Raw genomic sequence first — 24,018 nt, 5'->3', positions numbered from 1 at the left:
AACTCTACAGATCTTGGACAGAGTGGAATGTTTTGGAAAGTGGCAGAAGGATATCTCAAAGTTTGTTTGGCAGGGCAAAAAGCTCCGAATAAAATTTAAAATACTAACTGATGCAAAAGAAAGAGGGGGGTTTGCCCTGCCAGACTTAAGGTTATATTATGAAGCTGCAGCCTTCTGCTGGATGAAAGATTGGTTGCTTTTAGAGAACACTGATGTCCTAGATCTGGAAGGTTTTAATAACTCGTTAGGATGGCATGCGTATTTGTGGTATGACAAGGTAAAAACCCATAAAATGTTCAAAAACCATATTGTCAGAAAAGCAATATTTATGGTCTGGACAAAATATAAAGACTTACTAGAAAGTAAGACCCCGAGGTGGCTATCACCAGTGGAGGCTAAGGCCCGAAAAAACCCAATATGGAGGCCGGTTGGCTGAAATATTGGGAAATAGTAGAAAAAATTGGAGATAATTGGAGGTTGCAGAGCTATGAAAAACTAAAGAATAAGGTGCAAGATTGGTTCCATTATGCTCAAATTCAAGAGGTTTTTAAGTTGGATAAAAAAATAGGATTCCAGGTGGAAAAATCGAAACTAGATGTGAGGGTTTGATTAGCTGCTTGTGCGTGAAAACGTGCTCCCTCAGAGTTTGTGCGCCCCCACAAACCTCCGTGTGTGACGGAGCTCCTCAGACATGTCTGCTCTAGTCACTAGTAGAGTCCGACAGTGGCTGTCTGCGGAAGCGTTTCCAGCAAAGAAGTTCCTTAACGGAAACGCGTCTCCTGGACTCACGGCGTGACAGTTTCCTGCGAGGTATGGGTCTCCCTATGGGAGACTCCGATACCTCACCACTGTTCTCGCTGGAAGCCTCCCTGAGCCCTCCCTCCTGCTCGCATTCCCTCAGAGACCCACTCCTCCCCCTGCTGGTCCCTGCTTCAGCAGTTGAGTCTCTTTCATCCTGCCTGAGTCCCTCCACCACCTGATGCTCTGATGGCAGTTCCCTGACATCCACCTCCCCTCCAGGGCCCCCCTCACCCCCTCCCAATTCCTCCCCCCTGGGAGGTGAAGGGCTAAAACCCCGAAACGAATCTTCCTCATCTTCTGACGTCTCGAACAATTCTCTCCATCGATCGTCGTCCTGGCCAGCTGAATCCTCCTCCTCTTCAGAATCTGGGAACCCCTCCAACTCCTCTTCCTCGTCGGTGGTGGCAAAGTATTCCCTTCGGAACCTCGCTACAGGCTGAGGTTTACGTGGGAACCTCTGATGAAAAGTCTCTATTAAAACCTCGTCATTGACATCCTCTGCCCTAACCCAGGTGTTTTCCGACTCCGGTTCCCCTTCCCACATTACCAAATACTCTACTTGATCTCCCTTCCACCTGGAATCGAGGATCTCCGCTACATGGTAGCTGTGTTCCTTCTCCTCCATTGCTGGTCCCCTAGTGACCCTCCCCTCACTGTCTCCTCTATACGGTGACAGCAACGACCTGTGAAAAACTGGGTGCAGCTTCATGTGGTTCGGTAACCGGAGCCTGAAAGCCACTGGATTGACCTGCTGTATGACTTCAAACGGACCCAGCCTTTTGGGTCTTAATTTCTTACAACCTCCTTTGAATGGCAACCCTTGGGTTGACAGCCACACCTGGTCCCCCACCCTGATGCTTTCACCTTCCCTTCTGTTTTTGTCTGCTTGCCTCTTATATTCCTCCTTAGCCCTGTTTAAGTTGAGTTGGAGCTGGCGATGGATCGCTTCCATTTCTTCCACGAACTGTTCCGCAGCTGGAACGCTCCAGTTCTCCCCCTCCCCCCCTGGGAAGGCTCTGGGATGGCACCCGTGATTAGCCAAAAAGGGGCTCATCCCCGTGGACACGTTCTCTGCATTGTTGTAGGCAAATTCTGCCAACGCCAGCTTCTCCACCCAATCATTCTCTCTGTCATTAACATAACACCTCAAATATTGTTGGAGAACCCCATTTGCTCTTTCCGCCTGCCCGTTAGTTTCAGGATGACGGGCCGTCGAGAAATTAACCTCTACATGCAGTAAGCTCATGAGCTTCCTCCAGAACCTGGAAGTAAATTGTTTCCCTCGGTCTGAAACCACCCTCAAGGGGGCGCCATGCAACCTAAACACATTCTCTACAAACAATTTGGCGGTTTCTTCTGCTGTAACCGCATGTGAGCAGGCTATGAAGTGGGCCATTTTAGTTAACAGGTCTACTACAACCATGATGGCTGTTTTCCCTCTAGACCTTGGCAGATCAGTCATGAAATCTATTGCCACTGCTTCCCACGGTCTCTCAGGTGTGGGCAGTGGTTCTAATAAACCAGCCGGCGCCTGCCTCTCCCCCTTGGCTCTTTGGCATTGTTCACACCCTCTCACATACTCCCGCACATCTTCCCTGACCTTGGGCCACCAAAATTCCCTGGTAACCAGCCACATGGTTTTGTGTTGCCCAAAGTGCCCTGCTGTGGGGCTATCGTGCAGCTGCTTGAGTACTTTCTCCCTCAATTCCCCTTCAGGTATATATAACGCTCCCTTATAATACAATGCCCCATTTCTCTCCTCAAAACCACCGGGTTTGTCTTCCTCCCCTCTGAGATCCCTGAGTTTCCCCTGGGCGTATGCATCCTGCACCGTACCCTCTACCAATTCCCTTTGCCCCACCAAAGTCGCCCCACACACCCAGCGGTCCTCTGGAATGATATGGGTTTCTTCGGGTGCTCCCTCCCCCTCCAAATATTCAGGTTTGCGTGAGAGAGCGTCCGCCCTAACATTCTCTGGGCCTGGCACATAACAAATCTCAAAGTTAAATTTGGAGAACTCTTGGGCCCATCTCAACTGCCTTTGGTTGAGCACTCGCGCCGTTCTCCAGTACTCTAGATTTTTATGGTCCGTGCACACTTGCACTTTATGTTGTGCACCAACTAGCAGATGCCTCCATCTCCGGAACGCCTCATGAATAGCAAGCAGTTCTCGGTCGTACACCGTGTAGTTCCTCTCGGATTTGTTCAGCTTCCGCGAGAAGAAGGCACACGGACGCCACTCCGACTCCTCCTTCCCCGGCTGCAGAAGAAGCACCGCCCCTATGGCTCTGTCAGATGCGTCTGTTTCAACCCTTAGCTTCTTTCGTAAATCCACATGCAGAAGTTGTTCTTCAGAGGCGAAGGCCCTTTTCAGTTCCTCAAACGCTCGCTCCGCCTCCGCCGTCCATACAAACTTCTTCTTACTGCTGAGACAGTCAGTGATGGGCGCCGTCAGATGGGCGAAGTTGCGGATGAACTTACGATAAAAGTTTCCAAACCCTAGGAACCTCTGCACATCCTTCTTGGTTTTGGGTGTTTTCCATTCCAGCACTGCCTGTACCTTGCCGGGATCCATGGCCAATCCCTTGTCTGACAGGCGGTACCCCAGGAATTCCACCTCCTTGGTATGGAACCGACACTTCTCCAGTTTGACCCACAGCCTGTTGGCTTGCAGTCTGCTCAACACTTCCCTGACGTCTCTCACATGTTGCTCCTCATTCTCAGAATACACCAACACATCATCTAGAAAGGCAACGCAATTCTTGTAGAGCAAAGGGCCCAGCACGTGGTTCATAAAAGATTGAAAACACGCGGAGCCTGCTTGTAATCCAAATGGCATAACGAGGTATTCAAACGCCCCCAAAGGGGTAAACATGGTGGTTTTCCATTCATCCCCTTTCCTTATGCGTATCAGGTTGTACGCCCCCCTTAGATCCAGCTTTGTGAAAATCTTTCCCTTCCTCACCATGGTCAAAATATCATCAATTCTGGGCATAGGGAACGCCACCGGTTCAGTCACTGCATTCAGCCGCCTAAAATCACATACAAGTCTCGGCTTGTCCGCATTTTTTTTGTCCACAAAGAACACTGGGCTCCCCCCTGCTGCTTTGGACTCTCTGATGAAGCCTCTCTTCAGGTTCTTGTCAATGAACCCTCGCAACTCCTGCATTTCCCTGTCTGACATGGCATACAACTTGCCCACGGGAAGCTGTGCTCCAGGGAGTAAATTGATCTGACAATCAAAGGGTCTATGAGGTGGTAGTTGGTCAGCTTCCTTCTCGCTGAACACGTCGCTGAGATCTGCATACTGTGGTGGTACCTTCACCTTCCCCATTACTTCAGTCCCTGCTAGGGTGGCTTGGGCCCCTACTGAACCCTTCTCCCCTTTGCAGTGTTCTAGGCAATGTGCTGAACCAAAGGACACCACTCTTTGATGCCAACCAACCAGCGGATCATGTAGAGCTAGCCAGCTCATTCCCAAAATAATGGGAGCGCCTCCCAGGGTGGCCACATTAAACGCTATCAGTTCTGTGTGCCTTGCCACCCTCATTATCATTGGGACAGTCTGCAAGCGGACTCCTCCTCCCAACAACTCCCTGCCATCAATCGTGGTCACCTGCAGGGGGTTGCTTAAAGGGATGGTCTGTATCTGGTGTTCAGCAGCAAACTCCTTGCTCATAAAATTGCAGGAGCTGCCTGAGTCCAATAGCGCCTTTATTTTTAGGGGATGCCCATTCTGCAGCTCTAGCGACACTTCAATCACTAGAGCAGGTCGAGGAGCTTCTGGCACGGGCACTTTCACTGCTCTTTGGCCTGGCTGCAGTGCCCCAATTGTGGCAACCAGGCGTTGGCTTTTACCTGCTCCGCTCCCCCTTCTTCTCCCCCCTCAACAGCTCCCACCATCCCTTGCCATTCCTTCCTCTGGGGGCAGACTCTGGCAAAGTGGCCTGGCTGTTGGCAGAGATAGCATTTCCGGGGGCCCTTTCCCTCCTTCTTAGCTCCCTCGCTGGTTTTTGAAAATGCGCGCGCGCGCGCTGTTCCGATTTCCATCGGCTCTGCCGGCGGGAAAGCTGGCTCAGGAATGTCTGGAATGCGGAACTCCTTCCAACGTTCCCCTCTCCCTTCCCGCCTCTCCAAGGCTCTTGCCTCCTGCCGCGCTCCTATGGTCAGCGCAGATTTGGTCAGCTGATCCATAGACTCCGCCCTGGGGCTCCGTGCCAGCTCGTCTTTCACCCCCGAAGAAAGACCTTCTTCAAATAGCATTTGAACGGGTGCCGCCGATAAATCCCAACTCAGTCTGTGAATCAGCATGGTAAACTCAGTCCAATATTCACGGACAGATCGACTCCCCTGCTTACAAGCCATTAGCTGTCTGCGCACCACCCCTTCCTCAATATCGCTGGAAAACATGATATCCATTGCACGAAAGAACTTCATTGTGTCCTTTAGTATGTCATTGTGCGTTGCCATTAGGGGTCGAACCCAGTCTCTAGCCCCTTTCTCAAGATGCCCAATTACAAAAGCAACTCGCGATTCCTCATCAGGGAACTCATCGAACTGCACATTAAGGGCATATTGCATCTCTGTCCTAAAAGCATGGTAGTCCTTGGGGTCCCCCCCAAATTTCTGCACCAATCCTGGTACCTTTCTGGGGAATTGAGTGGCTCTCCCCTTCTTGTCTGCATCCTGAGCCCTTCTCTCCTCCAGCCTCGCCGTCTGCAGGGCCAGTTGAACCTCCAACGCTCGGTATCTATCTTCCAAGCTTGGACCAGCTCCAGCCCCTGCTCCTCCGGTTCCGGTTGGTTCGCTCATGATGCCTTCTCTTGCACAGGCAGCGTACAAAGACTGTCGGACTGCTGTGAGGGTTTGATTAGCTGCTTGTGCGTGAAAACGTGCTCCCTCAGAGTTTGTGCGCCCCCACAAACCTCCGTGTGTGACGGAGCTCCTCAGACATGTCTGCTCTAGTCACTAGTAGAGTCCGACAGTGGCTGTCTGCGGAAGCGTTTCCAGCAAAGAAGTTCCTTAACGGAAACGCGTCTCCTGGACTCACGGCGTGACAGTTTCCTGCGAGGTATGGGTCTCCCTATGGGAGACTCCGATACCTCACCACTGTTCTCGCTGGAAGCCTCCCTGAGCCCTCCCTCCTGCTCGCATTCCCTCAGAGACCCACTCCTCCCCCTGCTGGTCCCTGCTTCAGCAGTTGAGTCTCTTTCATCCTGCCTGAGTCCCTCCACCACCTGATGCTCTGATGGCAGTTCCCTGACACTAGAGACAGAACTGTTAGAACCAAGGACCAAGGTATTATCGAGAATGTATAACTTGCTGCTTAAATGGAACACTCAGGATGAGACAGTTAAATCAGCCATGATAAAATGGGCTCAAGACATTGGGTACAACATTATGTTGAAGACTGGGAAAGGTTATGGACCACCGGTATGAAGTTTACGGCATGTAATGCCTTGAAAGAAAACATTATGAAAATGATATACAGGTGGTACATGACCCCAGTCAAGCTTGCTAAGATATACCATTTGTCTGATAATAAATGCTGGAAATGCAAGGAGGCTGAAGGGACATTTTTTCACCTTTGATGGACTTGTCCAAAAGTGAAGGCCTTCTGGGAAATGATCTACAATGAGTTAAAAAAGGTGTTTAAGTACACCTTCCCTAAGAAACCAGAGGCCTTCCTCCTGGGCATTGTCGGCCAAAAGGTGTTAAAGAAGGATAGAACGTTTTTTATGTATGCAACCACAGCAGCAAGAATTCTTATCGCCAAATATTGGAAGACTCAAGATTTGCCCACACTGGAAGAGTGGCAAACGCAATTGATGGACTATATGGAGCTGGCTGAGATGACTGCCAGGATCCGAGATTTGGGAGAAGAAGCAATGGAGGAGGATTGGCAAAAATTTAAGGACTATCTGCAAAAACTTTATAAGTTATATGAATTATAAGATTTCGCATGATTTTGAAAGGCTAGCTCCAGCAACGAGATTGGACGGTTTATGAAACTAAATTATATTAATGAAAGGACTAATGTTTAAAATAACATTTGTTTTTAGAGTAAATTGATAATAAGGAATTTAAACACAAAAAGCAACTATCTGAAAGTACAAAAGGAACGCATGAAACAAGGTTATAATTTGCTGATATTTTTATTGTTAAGAATGCATGGTGAGGGAGATGTGGGGAAGTCCGGTAGAAGATTGAAAAAAGTTCTGAAATGACGAATTTTTCTTTTTTCTTTTCTCTTTGTTCTTGTTTCTTTGTATATCTGACTGTGTCTTTATCTGGGAAAAAATGCAATAAAAAATATTATTAAAAAAATATAATAATTTACACGCCTCCTCGCTGGTAGAACATATTAAAATGTTGTCTACATAGAGCAGATAGGTAGACCAGACAGATGTACATCCTGTAAATCCTGGTGTAATATTGCAGAAAATATAGCGGGTGATTCCGCATAACCCTGGGGTAGTCTGGTCCAGGTTAGTTAACTAGGTCCCCAGGTGAAGGCAAAGAGGAATTGACTCTCAGGGGCTAGAGGGAGACTGAAGAATGCAGAGCATAGATCTGCAGCGCTGTACCATGTAGTTCCTGCCAGGAAGGGAATTTAGAAGGGAATTTGGGTTGCCCACCACTGTCTCAGGTCCTGAACAAATTGTTCATTCACCCACAAATAGCAAAGCGAAGTGTAATAAGGCTAAACAAAGCAAAACAGGTTGTTTTGGGTTCCATCTACATAGAAAGAAGAATCCTCTGTGGGCCTGAGGTGTTTGAGATGGCCTGAGCATTGCTTGCACCTGAAGCAGCTTGCACCTGAAGCAGTCCAGGCAGCTCCGTGGGACACGATTCAAGAGAAGCTCCGCAACCACTACGCGCCAAAGCCATCCAAGATTGCTGCCCGCCATGCGTTTTATCACCGGAACCAGGCAGCAGGGGAGTCAATCAACAACTACACCACCACCCTGCGACAGGCTGCAATGCACTGCAAGTTCTGAGACTTAGACGATGCCCTGATGGATCGATTCGCCTGCGGGGTCCGGGACATCTGTCTGCAACGGTGTCTCCTCGCCAAACCAGACCTCACGCTGCAGAAAGCCATTGAGGAGGCCGTGGCCTCGGAAGCTGCTGATCCTCAAGCCAGCAGCCCACGTCTTGCTAGGAAGCCAGTTCCAGTGCATCATGAAGAGGCCAGCAGTGATGAGGCATCCTCCAGTGAAGACGATGATGTGCACCAGATAAAGCGGGAGCGCAGGAAGTTCCAACAGAAGTCCAAAGGTCAATCGGAATATGCCGGCTGCGGAGGCAACCATTCCCGTGCCAAGTGTCGATTCAGAGATGCCATCTGTCAGAAGTGTTCCAGAAGGGGCCACATTGCTAAGGTCTGCCGATTGGCTCCGTCCGGCACCCCCCCTTCACTGCCTCACAAGTCCAAGTCTTCACTCCAGTCCGCCAAGGAAAGCTGTTTCGCTCTCACCAACTGCCACTGCCCGTCTGGAACCACTATTGGCCAAACCGACTCGCCTACGCGACGCAAGCTAAACGTCACGGTGCTCATTGAAGGAGCTCCATGTGACATGGAGATTGACACTGGGTCTGCCCTGTCCATCGTGTCTTGGAGCACCATCAAAAGACTGGTACCCAGAGTGTCTAAAAGGCAACTCGACTCTCACCGTGTACACCTGAGAGACTACCAGGGAAACAACATTCCCGTGGTAGGCGTTGGCCGGTTCCAGATCACCTTCAAGGATTTTTCAGGCCTGCTCTGACTGGTGGTGGTCGAAGGTCAGCGGCCAAGCCTCCTAGGGCTAGACTGGTTTGATGGAAGTCACCAGCATCAACTGCATCTCTAACGCAGAGACTGAGGATCTGGTCAAAGACTTTGCTGAGGTTTTTGACGGCACTTGGGGCAATATACAGGTACGCCCATCTCCTTTAGCCTTGATCCACAAGTCGCCCCCATCAAGCTAAAGCCACGCCGGGTTCCCTTTGCTCTCAAGGCTAAGGTGGATGAACAATTGGACAAGCTGATCGCCCAAGGAGTTTTGGAGCCAGTTGACCACGCCAAGTGGGAAACCCCCATCATCACGCCTGTCAAGCCGGATGGGTTGGTGAGAATCTGCGCCGACTACAAGTGCACAATCAACAAGGCACTTCAGCAGCACGCTTACCCGGTTCCTATTGTTCAACACCTGCTGCGTTCCTTGGATGAGGGTAAGGTCTTTGCTAAGCTGAACCTTGCCCAAGCCCATCAACAACTGCCCGTCGATGATGCCACCGCTGAAGCCCCGACAATCGTCACCCACCGAGGGGCATTCTGTTGCCGCCGTTTGTAGTTCGGAGTAAATGTGGCTCCTGGGATCTTCCAAAGCCTTATGGAGCGTCTCCTGCAAGGGCTTCCGGGCATGGTACCATATTTTGATGATGTCTTGGTGTCCGCAGACTCACACCAGCAGCTGTTCGAGCGCCTCCACACCGTACTGACCAGGTTCCAGGAGGCCGCGCTCAAGGTAAAGAGGGAGAAGTGCCAGATCGCCGTTCGCAGGGCAGCAGTTGAAGGAAGAGCAAAAAGGGTTTTCTTGTGTGTGTGTGTTTCTTTGTGGCTGATTAGCTGTTCTCCCTGTGCAAAGGTCAGAGGGGGCAGGGTTTCTGTTGAGGCAGGTGATTAGCTGTGGGAAGAGCTTATCAGAGCTTGCAGGGCAGCAGCGCGCGCAGTTTGATCCATCGTGTAGATTTAGGGGAGCTAGTCTCAAACGTTCGTTGGGGGAGACCTAGGGTTTTTTTGTGGGAGGAGTTATTTGTCCTGTCTTCACGCTTTTTATGATGGAGGACCGCTGTAGCCACCCCCAATGACACATTCTCAAGATGGAGGGGGAGGGAACAGCTGCAGTCGCCTGCGGTTCCTGCGCAATGTTTGCCATCTTGCCAAAGGTTGCAGGCAGCTTTACCTGTAGCAATTGCATGTTGATTGCCCTCTTAAAAGACAAAGTCCAGCAACTGGAGGAACGTGTAGCTACGCTCCAAAGAATTAGAGAGCTGGAGCTCTTCTTGGAAGCAACAGAGCACACCGTCTCCACCAAGGAGGAGACAGGGGACTCCCCTGAGAAGGAGGCTAGTTCACCAACACAGGAGCCAGATATATGGAGAAACGTGACTCAAAGAAGTAGGAGGCCCAGGGTTCGCTCTGATTGTTTAGAAATACACAATCGCTTTGAGGTCCTCTCCCCTAGCATGGAAGACGAAGAGCAGACTCCATTTGAGGATCTCTCCCTCATTACAGTCGATCAGGTATATGAAGACGAGCAGCAAAGTCAGTCCTCAGGGAATGTGCAGGCGACCTTGGAACGGACAGCTCACGGAAGAACCCCGACCAAACCTAAGAGGAGGCGTGTAGTGGTGATAGGGGATTCCCTACTGAGGGGAACAGAAGCAGTGAACTGTGGGCCTGACAAGATGTCTCGGGAAGTGTGCTGACTCCCCGGGGCTAAGATCCAAGATGTAACTGAACGACTGCAAGGAATCATAAAACCCACTGACAAATACCCCTTCCTCTTGGTTCATGTGGGAACCAATGACACTGCAAGCAATAGCCTCCAGAAGATCAAAAGAGACTACGAGGCCCTCGGCAGGAAATTGAAGCAACTAAATGCACAAATTGTCATCTCATCTGTCCTCCCAGTTGAACGACGTGGCCCAGGGAGAGAGGGAAAAATAGTGGAAGTGAACAGCTGGCTTCGCAAATGGTGTAAACAGGAACGGTTTGGATTCTTAGATCACGGACTGCAGTTTCTTGAAGATGGACTTCTGGCAAGTGATGGGCTGCACCTCACAACGGTTGGGAGAAATGTTTTTGCCAAGAATCTCAGAAACCTGAAAAATAAATAGTGGAAAAATAAATAGCTCTCCTTTCAGCAGCTCACCCTTTGCTCCAAAAATCGATTCTGTTGACAAAGGGAATCAAAGGACTCACAGATTTAAAAATGGATCAAAGTAAAATAGAAGTGGACTAAGAGAGAAAAAGATGAATTAGTTCCTGTAACTCCAGTCCTCTGCTCTTCCTGCATTCAGTGGTATTCTTGTCAGGGACTTTTTTTATTAATGTATTTGTTTGTTTGTTTGGTTTTTTTTTTTTTTTTGTTTATTAAACTTCTATCCCAAAGTTGCCCAAGGCAGCAAACGTGATAAAATGATAAAAACCTCTTAAAAACATACCATTCCAGTAGAGATGCAGACTGGGAAATATTTAATCTTAAAAGGCTTGTTGGAAGAGGAAGGTCTTCAACTGGTACCAAAAAGAGGTGGCACCTCTCCAGTCATAGAATCACAAAATTGTAGAGTCGTCTAGTCCAAGCTCCTGCTAAATGTAATATTCAAGGGAAGGGCATTCCAAAGGCCAGGTGCCACAAAACTAAAGGTGCGACTCCTGTATTTTGCAGAACACACCTCTTAATAAGAGGGTATCTGCAGGAGGCCTTTTCCTGCAGAGCACAGTGATTGACAGTTGGGGGGGTCTAAAACCCTAGGTGCCTAGGGTCAAAACGATCCCTTTGAGTAGTTGTCGAAGCCAGCCTTCGACAATCTTTGGGGTTGGCTAATTTGAGTAGCCAACCCCAAAGATCAAAGTCTGACAGTCCTTCATGTTGAATGTGAACAGCTGGCTTCGCAGATGGTGTAAACAGGAACGGTTTGGATTCTTAGATCACGGACTGCAGTTTCTTGAAGATGGACTTCTGGCAAGCGATGGGCTGCACCTCACAACGGTTGGGAGAAATGTTTTTGCCAAAAATCTCAGAAACCTCATCAGGAGGGCTTTAAACTGACTAATGTGGGGGAGGGAGACAGTGCTCCTGAAGGCAGGAGCCTATCAATTGATGAAGATGATCATCCAAATGTCATAGACCAAATGGAGCAAAAAGCACGCGGACCTAGTGGTGGGAGGAAAAAATCCTTAAATAAGAGACACGGGGGAATGATTAATGGACTTCAATGTCTGTACACTAATGCGCAAAGCATGGGAAATAAACAAGATGAGCTTGAGCTCTTGGTACAGCAAACTAAATATGACATAATAGGCATCACTGAAACCTGGTGGGATAAGTCCCACGATTGGAATGTAATAATGGGGGGATACAATCTATTTCAGAGAAACAGACCAGACAAGAAAGGAGGAGGAGTGGCGTTATATGTCAGGGATGTGTATACCTGTGAAGAGATCCAAGATTTAGAACCTCAAAGCCAAAGTGAGAGCATTTGGGTCAAAATTAAGGGAGAGAAGAATAACAGTGACCTCATTGTGGGAGTTTACTATAGATCCCCAAGCCAAATGGAGGACATAGATGATGCCTTCCTGGAACAGATGGCCAAGCATGCAAAAGGAAGGGAGATAGTAGTAATGGGGGACTTCAATTACCCACATATTTGTTGGATGTCAAACTCAGCCAAGAGCATACGGTCAAACAGATTCCTCACTGGCCTTGCAGACAACTTCATTGTCCAGAAAGTGGGAGAAGCAACAAGAGGAACAGCCATTTTAGATCTGGTCCTAACCAATATTGATGACCTGGTTAGTGGGGTAGAAGTGGAAGGATCATTCGGCGCGAGTGTTCATGCTCTTCTGAAGTTTACTATACAGCGGAAAGGAGCAGCCAAGCATACTAGGACTCAATTTCTTGACTTTAAGAAAGCCGACTTCATAAAACTTAGGGAAGTGCTGGGTGAGATCCCATGGACAGTAATACTAAAAGGAAAGGGAGTTCATGATGGCTGGGAGTTTGTTAAGAGGGAGATACTAAAAGCACAACGTCAGGCAATACCAATGAGACGGAAACATGGAAGGTGCCTAAAGAAGCCAGGGTGGCTATCTAAAGAACTTTTAACTGAGTTAAGATTAAAAAAGGATGTGTACAAAAAATGGAAAAGGGGGGAAACCACCAAAGAGGAATTCAAACAAATAGCCAGCACGTGTAGACACAAAGTCAGAAAAGCTAAAGCACAGAATGAACTCAGGCTTGCTAGAGAGGTTAAAAGCAACAAAAAAGGCTTTTATGGGTATGTTCGTAGCAAAAGGAAGAACAAAGAAACAGTGGGGTCACTCAGAGGAGAAGTTGGTGAAATGCAAACAGGGGACACAGAAAGGGCTGAACTCCTCAATGCCTTCTTTGCCTCAGTCTTCTCTGATAAAGAAAACAATGCCCGACCTGAAGAATTTGGAGCAAATGATTCAGCAAAGGAAACACAGCCCAGAATAACTAAGGAGATAGTACAAGAATACTTGGCTAGTTTAGATGTATTCAAGTCTCCAGGGCCAGATGAACTGCATTCAAGAGTATTAAAAGAACTGGCAGATGTGATCTCAGAACCACTGGCAGTCATCTTTGAGAATTCCTGGAGAACAGGCGAAGTCCCGGCAGACTGGAGGAGGGCAAATGTTGTCCCTATTTTCAAAAAGGGGGAAAGAGAGGACCCAAATAATTACCGCCCAGTCAGTCTGACATCAATACCAGGGAAGATTCTGGAGCAGATCAGCATGGATTTCTGAAAAATAAGTCGTGTCAGACTAACCTGATCTCGTTTTTTGACAGAATTACAAGCCTGGTAGATGAAGGGAACTTATTTTTCAGACTTATTTTTCAAACTTATTTTTCAGACTTATTTTTCAGAAATCCATGCTGACTATTGGTGATCACAGCATTCCTTTCTAGGTGCTCACAGACTGTTTGCTTAATGATCTGCTCCAGAATCTTCCCTGGTATTGACCAGATCTAAAATGGCTGTTGATCTACTCCAGAATCTTCCCTGGTATTGACCAGATCTAAAATGGCTGTTCCTCTTGTTGCTTCTCCCACTTTCTGGACAATGAAGTTGTCTGCAAGGCCAGTGAGGAATCTGTTTGACCGTATGCTCTTGGCTGAGTTTGACATCCAACAAATATGTGGGTAATTGAAGTCCCCCATTACTACTATCTCCCTTCCTTTTGCATGCTTGGCCATCTGTTCCAGGAAGGCATCATCTATGTCCTCCGTTTGGCTTGGGGATCTATAGTAAACTCCCACAATGAGGTCCCTGTTATTCTTCTCTCCCTTAATTTTGACCCAAATGCTCTCACTTTGGCATTGAGGTTCTAAATCTTGGATCTCTTCACAGGTATACACATCCCTGACATATAACGCCACTCCTCCTCCTTTCTTGTCTGGTCTGTTTCTCTGAAATAGATTGTATCCCCCCATTATTACATTCCAATCGTGGGACTTATCCCACCAGGTTTCAGTGATGCCTATTATGTCATATGTAGTTTGTTGTACCAAGAGCTCAAGCTCATCTTGTTTATTTCCCATGCTTTGCACATTAGTGTACAGACATTGAAGTCCATTAATCATTCCACCGTGTCTCTTATTTAAGGATTTTTTCCTCCCACCACTAGGTCTGCGTGCTGTTTGCTCCATTTGGTCTATGACATTTGGATGATCATCTTCATCAATTGATGGACTCCTACCTTCAGGAGCACTGTCTCCCTCCCCCACATTAGTCAGTTTAAAGCCCTCCTGATGAGGTTTCTGAGATTCTTGGCAAAAACATTTCTCCCAACCGTTGTGAGGTGCAGCCCATCACTTGCCAGAAGTCCATCTTCAAGAAACTGCAGTCCGTGATCTAAGAATCCAAACCGTTCCTGTCTACACCATTTGCGAAGCCAGCTGTTCACTTCCACTATTTTCCCCTCTCTCCCTGGGCCACGTCGTTCAACTGGGAGGACAGATGAGATGACAATTTGTGCATTTAGTTGCTTCAATTTCCTGCCGAGGGCCTCGTAGTCTCTTTTGATCTTCTGGAGGCTATTGCTTGCAGTGTCATTGGTTCCCACATGAACCAAGAGGAAGGGGTATTTGTCAGTGGGTTTTATGATTCCTTGCAGTCGTTCAGTTACATCTTGGATCTTAGCCCCGGGGAGTCAGCACACTTCCCGAGACATCTTGTCAGGCCCACAGATCACTGCTTCTGTTCCCCTCAGTAGGGAATCCCCTATCACCACTACACGCCTCCTCTTAGGTTTGGTCGGGGTTCTTCCGTGAGCTGTCCATTCCAAGGTCGCCTGCACATTCCCTGAGGACTGACTTTGCTGCTCGTCTTCATATACCTGATCGACTGTAATGAGGGAGAGATCCTCAAATGGAGTCTGCTCTTCGTCTTCCATGCTAGGGGAGAGGACCTCAAAGTGATTGTGTATTTCTAAACAATCAGAGCGAACCCTGGGCCTCCTACTTCTTTGAGTCACGTTTCTCCATATATCTGGCTCCTGTGTTGGTGAACTAGCCTCCTTCTCAGGGGAGTCCCCTGTCTCCTCCTTGGTGGAGACGGTGTGCTCTGTTGCTTCCAAGAAGAGCTCCAGCTCTCTAATTCTTTGGAGCGTAGCTACACGTTCCTCCAGTTGCTGGACTTTGTCTTTTAAGAGGGCAATCAACATGCAATTGCTACAGGTAAAGCTGCCTGCAACCTTTGGCAAGATGGCAAACATTGCGCAGGAACCGCAGGCGACTGCAGCTGTTCCCTCACCCTCCATCTTGAGAATGTGTCATTGGGGGTGGCTACAGCGGTCCTCCATCATAAAAAGCGTGAAGACAGGACAAATAACTCCTCCCATAAAAAAACCCTAGGTCTCCCCCAACAAACGTTTGAGACTAGTTTCCCTAAATCTACACGATGGATCAAACTGCGCACGCTGCTGCCCTGCAAGCTCTGATAAGCTCTTCCCACAGCTAATCACCTGCCTCAACAGAAACCCTGCCCCCTCTGACCTTTGCATAGGGAGAACAGCTAATCAGCCACAAAGAAACACACACACACAAGAAAACCCTTTTTGCTCCTTCTTCAACTGCTGCCCTGCTAGGTCTGATAAGCTCCTCCCACAGCTAATCACCTTCCTCAACAGAAACCCTGCCCCCTCTGACCTTTGCACAGGGAGAACAGCTAATCAACCACAAAGAAACACACAAGAAAACCTTTTTTTCTCCTTCTTCAACTGCTGCCCTGCTAGGTCTGATAAGCTCCTCCCACAGCTAATCCCCTGCCTCAACAGAAACCCTGCCCCCTCTGACCTTTGCAAAGGGAGAACAGCTAATCAGCCACAAAGAAACACACACACACACAAACACAAGAAAACCCTTTTTGCTCCTTTTTCAACTGCTGCCCTGCTCATTGATGTTTTGTAATGTGTTCCTACCCCTTCATGGATCACTGCCTTGCCGTGGCGAAGGGGCTTGAAGAACTCAGAGAAGCTATGAACGATGCCGAGCAGGGCACCCAAGATGAACAGGTCATAGTGGAGAGTTTTGACCAAACGTGATCCACCTGGAGTAGGAACCGGCAAGCCACTCCAGTATCCCTGCCAAGAAAACTCCATGGACAAAGACAACAGGCATATAAAAGTTATGACACTGGAAGCCGATTTCCAAAGAATAGCAAGGAGAGACAAGAAGGCCTTCTTAAACGAGCAATGCAAAGAAATAGAGGAAAGCAACAGAATGGGAAGAACCAGAGATCTGTTCAAGAAAATCGGAAATATGAAAGGAACATTTCGTACAAAGATTACCATAATAAAGGACAAAAGTGGTAAAGACCTAACTGAAGCAGAAGACATCAAGAAGAGGTGGCAAGAATACACAGAGGAATTATACCAGAAAGATATGGATGTCTCGTACACCCCAGGTAGTGTGGTTGCTGACCTTGAGCCAGACATCCTGGAGAGTGAAGTCAAATGGGCCTTAGAAAGCACTGCAAATAACAAGGCCAGTGGAAGTGATGGTATTCCAGCTGAACTGTTTAAAATTTTAAAAGATGATGCTGTTAAGGTGCTACACTCAATATGCCAGCAAGTTTGGAAAACTCAGCAGTGGCCAGAGGATTGGAGAAGATCAGTCTACATCCCAATCCCAAAGAAAGGCAGTGCCAAAGAATGCTCCAACTACCGCACAATTGCACTCATTTCACACGCTAGCAAGGTTATGCTTAAAATTCTACAAGGAAGGCTCAAGCAGTATGTGGACCGAGAACTCCCAGAAGTGCAAGCTGGATTTAGAAGAGGCAGAGGAACCAGAGACCAAATTGCAAACATGCGCTGGATTATGGAGAAAGCTAGAGAGTTCCAGAAAGACATCTACTTCTGCTTCATTGACTATGCAAAAGCCTTTGACTGTGTTGACCACAGCAAACTATGGCAAGTTCTTAAAGAAATGGGAGTGCCTGATCACCTCATCTGTCTCCTGAGAAATCTCTATGTGGGACAAGAAGCTACAGTTAGAACTGGATATGGAACAACTGATTGGTTCCAAATTGGGAAAGGAGTACGGCAAGGCTGTATATTGTCTCCCTGCTTATTTAACTTATATGCAGAACTCATCATGCGAAAGGCTGGGCTGGATGAATCCCAAGCCGGAATTAAGATTGCCGGAAGAAATATCAACAACCTCAGATATGCAGATGACACAACCTTGATGGCAGAAAGTGAAGAGGAATTAAAGAACCTTTTAATGAGGGTGAAAGAGGAGAGCGCAAAATATGGTCTGAAGCTCAACATCAAAAAAACGAAGATCATGGCCACTGGGCCCATCACCTCCTTGCAAATAGAAGGGGAAGAAATGGAGGCAGTGAGAGATTTTACTTTCTTGGGCTCCATGATCAGTGCAGATGGTGACAGCAGTCACGAAATTAAAAGACGCCTGCTCCTTGGGAGAAAGGCGATGGCAAACCTAGACAACATCTTAAAAAGCAGAGACATCACCTTGCCAACAAAGGTCCGTATAGTAAAAGCCATGGTTTTCCCAGTAGTGATGTATGGAAGTGAGAGCTGGACCATAAAGAAGGCTGATCGCCGAAGAATTGATGCTTTTGAATTATGGTGCTGGAGGAGACTCTTGAGAGTCCCATGGACTGCAAGAAGATCAAACCTCTCCATTCTGAAGGAAATCAGCCCTGAGCGCTCACTGGAAGGACAGATCGTGAAGCTGAGGCTCCAATACTTTGGCCACCTCATGAGAAGAGAAGACTCCCTGGAAAAGACCCTGATGTTGGGAAAGATGGAGGGCACAAGGAGAAGGGGACGACAGAGAATGAGATGGTTGGATGGTGTTCTTGAAGCTACCAGCATGAGTTTGATCAAACTGCGGGAGGCAGTGGAGGACAGAAGTGCCTGGCGTGCTCTGGTCCATGGGGTCACGAAGAGTCGGACACGACTAAACGACTAAACAACAACAACAACAACAATGTGTTCCTAATGTTGTACACCACCCTGAAATCTTTTGCTAAAAGATTATTAAAAAAATTGAATTATTAATATTAATAATAATATTTCACTCATGCACTTGCAAAGAGGTTGGATAAAGTTGGCTGGAAGTGCTGTAAAAATGATACACGGAGCAAGAGCAGCAAACAAATGAGAGAAAGGGGGTCAGCTTAGTTCCCATCTGGTTTATAGAAGAATAGAATAGTGGGAAAACATTCCTGTTACAGGATAAATAATACATTGAAAAAAGGCAGTTTAGAGCCTGGTTCTTACGCATTCTTATTGTGAAGTGAGTGAGTTCAGTGAGTCTTCTTCCCAAGAAAGTGGTTTTTGGCTTGTGGTGCTCATCTAGATTAGGAGGAGAGAGCTAAGAACCAGCATTTCTCTTAGAGGAAATTCTGTGTATGTGTTGTGGGCAAGAGGCACCCTCAACCTTGAGACTGATGTGAAGTGCCATAATTTCACCACCAGCAGACAAGACAAATAACATATTTGCTGGCAGGAGACAAACTGTAGCAGAACAGAAATGGTGCTGCATGCAACAAATAAGAGGTTAGGATAGAAAACGATACCTAAGCAGCCCAGTCTCACTCTCCCTTTCATACATTGAATCACCTGGGTATGGAGGGGGAAGGGATGCACAGAGCTCATAAACATAATCAATGTAGCCTACATTTATCAATTGAGAGCATAATGAATGTGGTTTGATGATAGGCATGTTAGAAGGTACATTAGTCATCCCAAGCTGACAAAATCCAAAACTGCGATCTAAATTGGATTTATTTATTTACTTACTTACGCAAAGCAAGTAACATGTAAACAAGTTACATAGACTGCCCTATAAATTCACTCTTTGGAAGGCTCTTCAATACACACTGGTAAAACACAATATTAAAAACAGCTCTCTCATTTTGCATTTCATTCTCAGTGTAAATAGAATAGTAGCAAGGAAAATAAATATTTATGGAGCTTTGTAAAAAAAAAAAGGTAATACTTATAAAATTATAAAACTATTTCTTATATGAGCAAAAAGAGCATTTTAGCCTTCTTCCCAATAATCTTCTGTAACAGAAAGCGAATTAAGTGGTGGGGTGAGAAACACTTCACTAGTAATGCACACTGGAAGGAGGAAGGATAGAGAAAGGATTTTGCCAAGAACCAAGGCAGACCCCCTGTCTCACCAAGGAGGGCTATCTAGTCCCCCTCCCCAATTACCTGACCCTGGCATAGCCCAAACGTGTTCAAAGTTCATCAGAATCTCTCCCTCTGAAACAAGCTATTTACACCTGCTTCCTGACACTGTGTCACAATGGAATTATTTGGAGGTGGGTCTACCCAAAGGGGCAAGTCACCTCTGTGGCCTGTGAGTCCACCCTCACTCTTTGAGTAAACAAACTGGAGGTGTGCCATGAGAATACTCAGAGTGACGAATCCCAAGACTGAACTGTGGGGCTCTGGGTTTGTCGGTGGTGACCAGCTCCGCATTGTAGTCAGGGGGTCCTGGTGTATAGTTCTTGCTGGAGGAAGCAAACCTTTGGGAGATGCTGTAGGATGGCTGGTGGCACAGGTAAACATCTGGTTCAGGTATGGTATTCATTGCCGGGCCAGGCCCTCTCACCAGGTCTTTAGCATAGCCCCACACAGAGGCACTGGATGCCATTGAGAGGCAGGGAGCTGCAGGTTTGACAGGCAGCTTTGGACCCAGTGTCTGTGGAAGGGTGTATTGGTTGGGTGCTGGGTTTGGGCTGCTCACCCAGTAGTGCGTTCGAAGGCCCATAGTGTACGCTGGTGCATTCGACTCTTCAAGTGGGTGTATCTTCTCCACGTAGTACTCATTTGGGGCAGGCGTACAAGATATAACGGCAAGCCAAGAGCAGATAGGAGGTGACACCCCTCACTTGGTGCTCCCCACTGTCGAGCATGTGGATAAACCTGTGGATACTGTTGGGAATCAAGCCTTTATCAGGAGAAACTGGCAACTCTCCAGGCACCTGGCTTGATCTCCTGATGACCTCCCTGTCTGCATTGCTAGGTCGCGATAGGCGATCCTTCTCAGCGTGAGAAGAACACACCCCTCTTTCCTGCCCCCCCCCGGCAGGGGAAAGAGATAGACAGAAACTTATTTACATGCCTTTATTTCTGTCTTTGCAGCGTTACAGAAAAACACGACTGCTCTCTTCAAACTCCAACAGCCGAGAGACAAACTCCACCTGTACTTCCTGTACAGCTCATATTACACTCTCAGCTAATTCCGGCGCCCTCTGCACTGTGAATTGACTGTCCCTCTGTTTCCCATGGAACAGTCCCAACATTCCCATTATGTTTTGCTTTCAAGCTACCAGCTCGCGGCCGCATTGCTTCTATATCGTAACATACTCCCCCATATGAATCAATGTGCGCTGCGAGCAAAGCGTGATCCAGAGAAGAAAACAAACAGTTGTTATACATATAACACTCCCCTGTTGTTTCAGTTCCACCCTTGGAACTACCCGCCACTGGTTTCCCCAGTGTACCTCTCTGGTAGTCTGACTTCCAAGGAATGAGTGCATCTGCATTACCTTGGCTAGGGAATGTAGTGTTACACTTAGCAACTCCCTGTTGTGTCTTTGTCTCTGACTTAGACACAGCTTCAACCTGTCTTGACTTGTCAACAATAGTAACACATGCAACAGCTAAGTTAGCAAACTCTTTTGAATACCTCTTGGGTGGTACACCCTTTGTAACTCTCTCAGACCTACGTATGAGGTGCTGATCCTCTTTGCTCACTGGTTCAGTCTCAGGACTCTTTGGAGAACCAGTTCCAATAGTAAACAGTGGTTCATCCTTCATTTGTGAAGGTCTAGCCATTGTGTGAGATTTCCTCTCAATGACTGTGTCAACTGAGCTCTTTGAGCTATCACTGTCACTCTGAGTACCACTGTAATCAGTAAAATCATCATCAACATCTGAATTGTCCTCAGTGGGAAATGTGTGAACAATTACTCTCTCCTGTTCAGGAGCACTCTCTAGAAATTTTCTGAGAATCACCTGACCAGATTCAGACAAAATTACTCTGTAGAGACCCTTTTCATAACCCACAAAAATGCCTCTAGCATTCTTTACTCCACCTGGAGCTTCTGTCTTCACATGAGACCCAAAAACCTTAAAATGGGCAACAAAAGGTTTTCTACGGAACAGCTTCTCAAAAGGAGAACTTCCCAAATCTTTTGAAACCTTTCTCAATCAAGACTAACAATAACACAATATCGACTCCGCCCAATACTCATGTGGCAAATGTGAACTCAGCAATTGTGCCTTCATGCCATTTTACAATTCTTTGTTCACTTGCACACAGACACTTCTGTTCCATGCTTCTGCAGAAACAGCAGTCTTGTGCCTTATCCCTTTCTTATCCAGGAAATCCTGAAAATCCTGTAAAAGAAAAACTGGCTTTTCATCTGTGAAAAGACAATCAATGTTAGCATTATGAACATTCTTAACCTTGTCACAAAATTCTTTAAACCTTTCTAAGGCTTCTTGTGGTTTCTGCAATATATATACCCACACATAATGAGAGAAATAATCCACACACACAAGATAATATCTTGCATTGCCTCTAGATGGTGCTAGAGGACCAATCACATCAGCATACACTCGCTGAAAAGCTTTGATTACTTGCGTCGTCTTCTGGACGTTTTTCTACACACCTGCGAAAGAAATCATGTTAGATTCAGATGCATTACAATTTATGCAATCATTTTGAATAAAAGTCAACAAATACAGCCCATCTTTCTCTCTGGCAGAAAGATACAGCTCTCCATCTTTGAAGATTTTGCAGCTTTCTCTATCATAGGACAAAGTCAGTCCTTTCTTTGTGATCTGCGAAACACTCAGCAGATTGAACTTTACATCAGGAACCAAATACACATTGTTTATAGTCAAGTTCAGACTTTCAAGATGCACAGTTCCAAACCCGGTCGCTTTCAGCTCCTGGCCATTGGCCTGTTTCACAGTGAAGCTTTGCTTCTTAAATGTTGAAAACAGATCTCTGTGCGATGTCATGTGCTGTGTGCATCCCGTGTCAAGAACAAAAGCGTTCTCCGTTGAAAATGCGGCTTTTGTTGACAGCAATGCTTTTGCAGGTTTCTTTCCTTTTTAAAAAAAAAATTATTAGAGTTTCCAATTTTTACAAACAAAAAGAAAAAAGAACAAAAAACCCAAAAACACATAAATTTCACAGCTTATTTTCTCATAACATCTTTCCCCGACCTCCTCATACCTCCCCTTCTTGTATATCCAATTCAGATTATTCATACAGCAAATCCTTATCTCAAAGCATTACAGCTTAAAAAGAAAAAGAAGAAAAAAACACTTTATTTTCTTAGATTATTATAACTTTGAATAAAAGAAAACCATTTTATCAAATTCCTTTTACCATTACAGCTGAAAACCGCTTAATTTCAATCCAACATCATTCAACATTCCTTAATTTTGCAATATTTTTGTAAATAGTCCTTAAATTTTTCCCAATCTTCCTCTGCCGACTCTTCTCCCTGGTCACGGATTCTGCCAGCCATTTCTGCCAGTCCCATACAGTCAATCAGCTTCATCTGCCATTCTCCCAAAGTGGGCAAATCTTGCGTCTTCTAATACTTTGCAATAAGTATTCTTGCTGCTGTCGTTGCATACATAAAAAAAGTTCTGTCCTTCTTTGGCACCAATTGGCCAGGAGAAAGGCCTCTGTTTTTTTCAGGAAGGTATACTTAAATACCTTTTTCAGTTCATTATATATCATCTCCCAGAAAGCCTTAATCTCTGGGCACGTCCACCAAAGGTGAAAGAATGTACCTTCCATTTCTTTACATTTCCAACATTTGTTATCGGGCAAATGATAGATAGATTTTTGCGAGCTTGACTGGGGTCATGTACCACCTGTAAATCATTTTCATAATATTTTCTCTTAAGACATTACATGCCGTAAATTTCATTCTGGTGGTCCACAACTGTTCCCAGTCAGCAAAATTAATATTATGTCCAACATCTTGTGCCCATTTAATCATGACAGATTTAACCGTTTCATCCTGAGTATTCCATTTCAACAGCAAGTTATACATTTTTGACAAAAATCTTGGTTTTGGGTTCTAACAGTTCTGTTTCCAGTTTAGTATTTTCCACCTGGAAGCCAACTTTTTTATCCAAATTGTAGGCCTCCATTATCTGATAATAATGGAGCCAATCTCTCACTTTACTTTTTAATTTCTCGAAACTCTGTAATTTCAGTTTATCTCCTTCTTGTTCCGAAATTTCCCAATATTTCGGCCATTTGGCCTCCATATTGAGCTTTTTCTGGGCCTTTGCTTCCATCGGTGACAACCACCTTGGGGTTTTATTTTCAAGTAAATCTTTATATCTTATCCAGACATTAAACAATGCTCTTCTGACAATATGATTTTTAAATGCTTTATGTGCTTTAACCTTGTCATACCACAAGTATGCATGCCACCCAAAAACGTTATTAAAACCTTCTAAATCCAAAATGTCTGTGTTCTCAAGAAGCAGCCATTCTTTCAGCCAGCAAAATGCCGCTGATTCATAGTAGAGTTTAAAGTCTGGCAGGGCAAATCCACCTCTATCCTTTGCATCAGTTAATATTTTAAATTTTATTCTGGGCTTCTTGCCCTGCCAGACAAATCTAGAAATGTCTCTCTGCCACTTCTTGAAACAGTCCATTTTGTCCAAAATTTGCAATGATTGAAACAAAAATAACATTCTTGGCAATACATTCATCTTTATAACAGCAATTCGACCTAACAAGGAAAGCTTCAAGTTTGACCAAATTTCTAAATCTTTTTTAACTTCCGTCCAGCATTTTTCATAGTTATCTTTAAACAAATTTCCATTTTTAGCTGTCATATTAATCCCCAAGTATTTCACTTTCTTAACCACAGTCAAACCTGTTTCAT

The 24,018-nt window shown here is 46.2% G+C and overlaps 1 pseudogene across 1 annotated transcript in view; it reads right to left on the bottom strand.

Moving 5' to 3' along the window:
* Positions 1–19,451: 19,451 nt before the first annotated feature.
* Positions 19,452–24,018, bottom strand: part of LOC308578205 (protein CIMAP1C-like) — a 797,869-nt pseudogene continuing 793,302 nt past the window's right edge. The window contains exon 6 of the transcript in view: positions 19,452–19,923. The product of the transcript in view is annotated as a protein CIMAP1C-like (transcript). The remainder of the gene's footprint in view (positions 19,924–24,018) is intronic.

Source organism: Podarcis bocagei (genome assembly GCF_964188305.1).
Source record: "Podarcis bocagei genome assembly, chromosome: W".
NCBI lineage: Eukaryota > Metazoa > Chordata > Lepidosauria > Squamata > Lacertidae > Podarcis > Podarcis bocagei.
The sequence above is the reverse complement of the archived record's forward strand: the minus strand, read 5'-3'. Positions and strand labels throughout refer to the sequence as shown.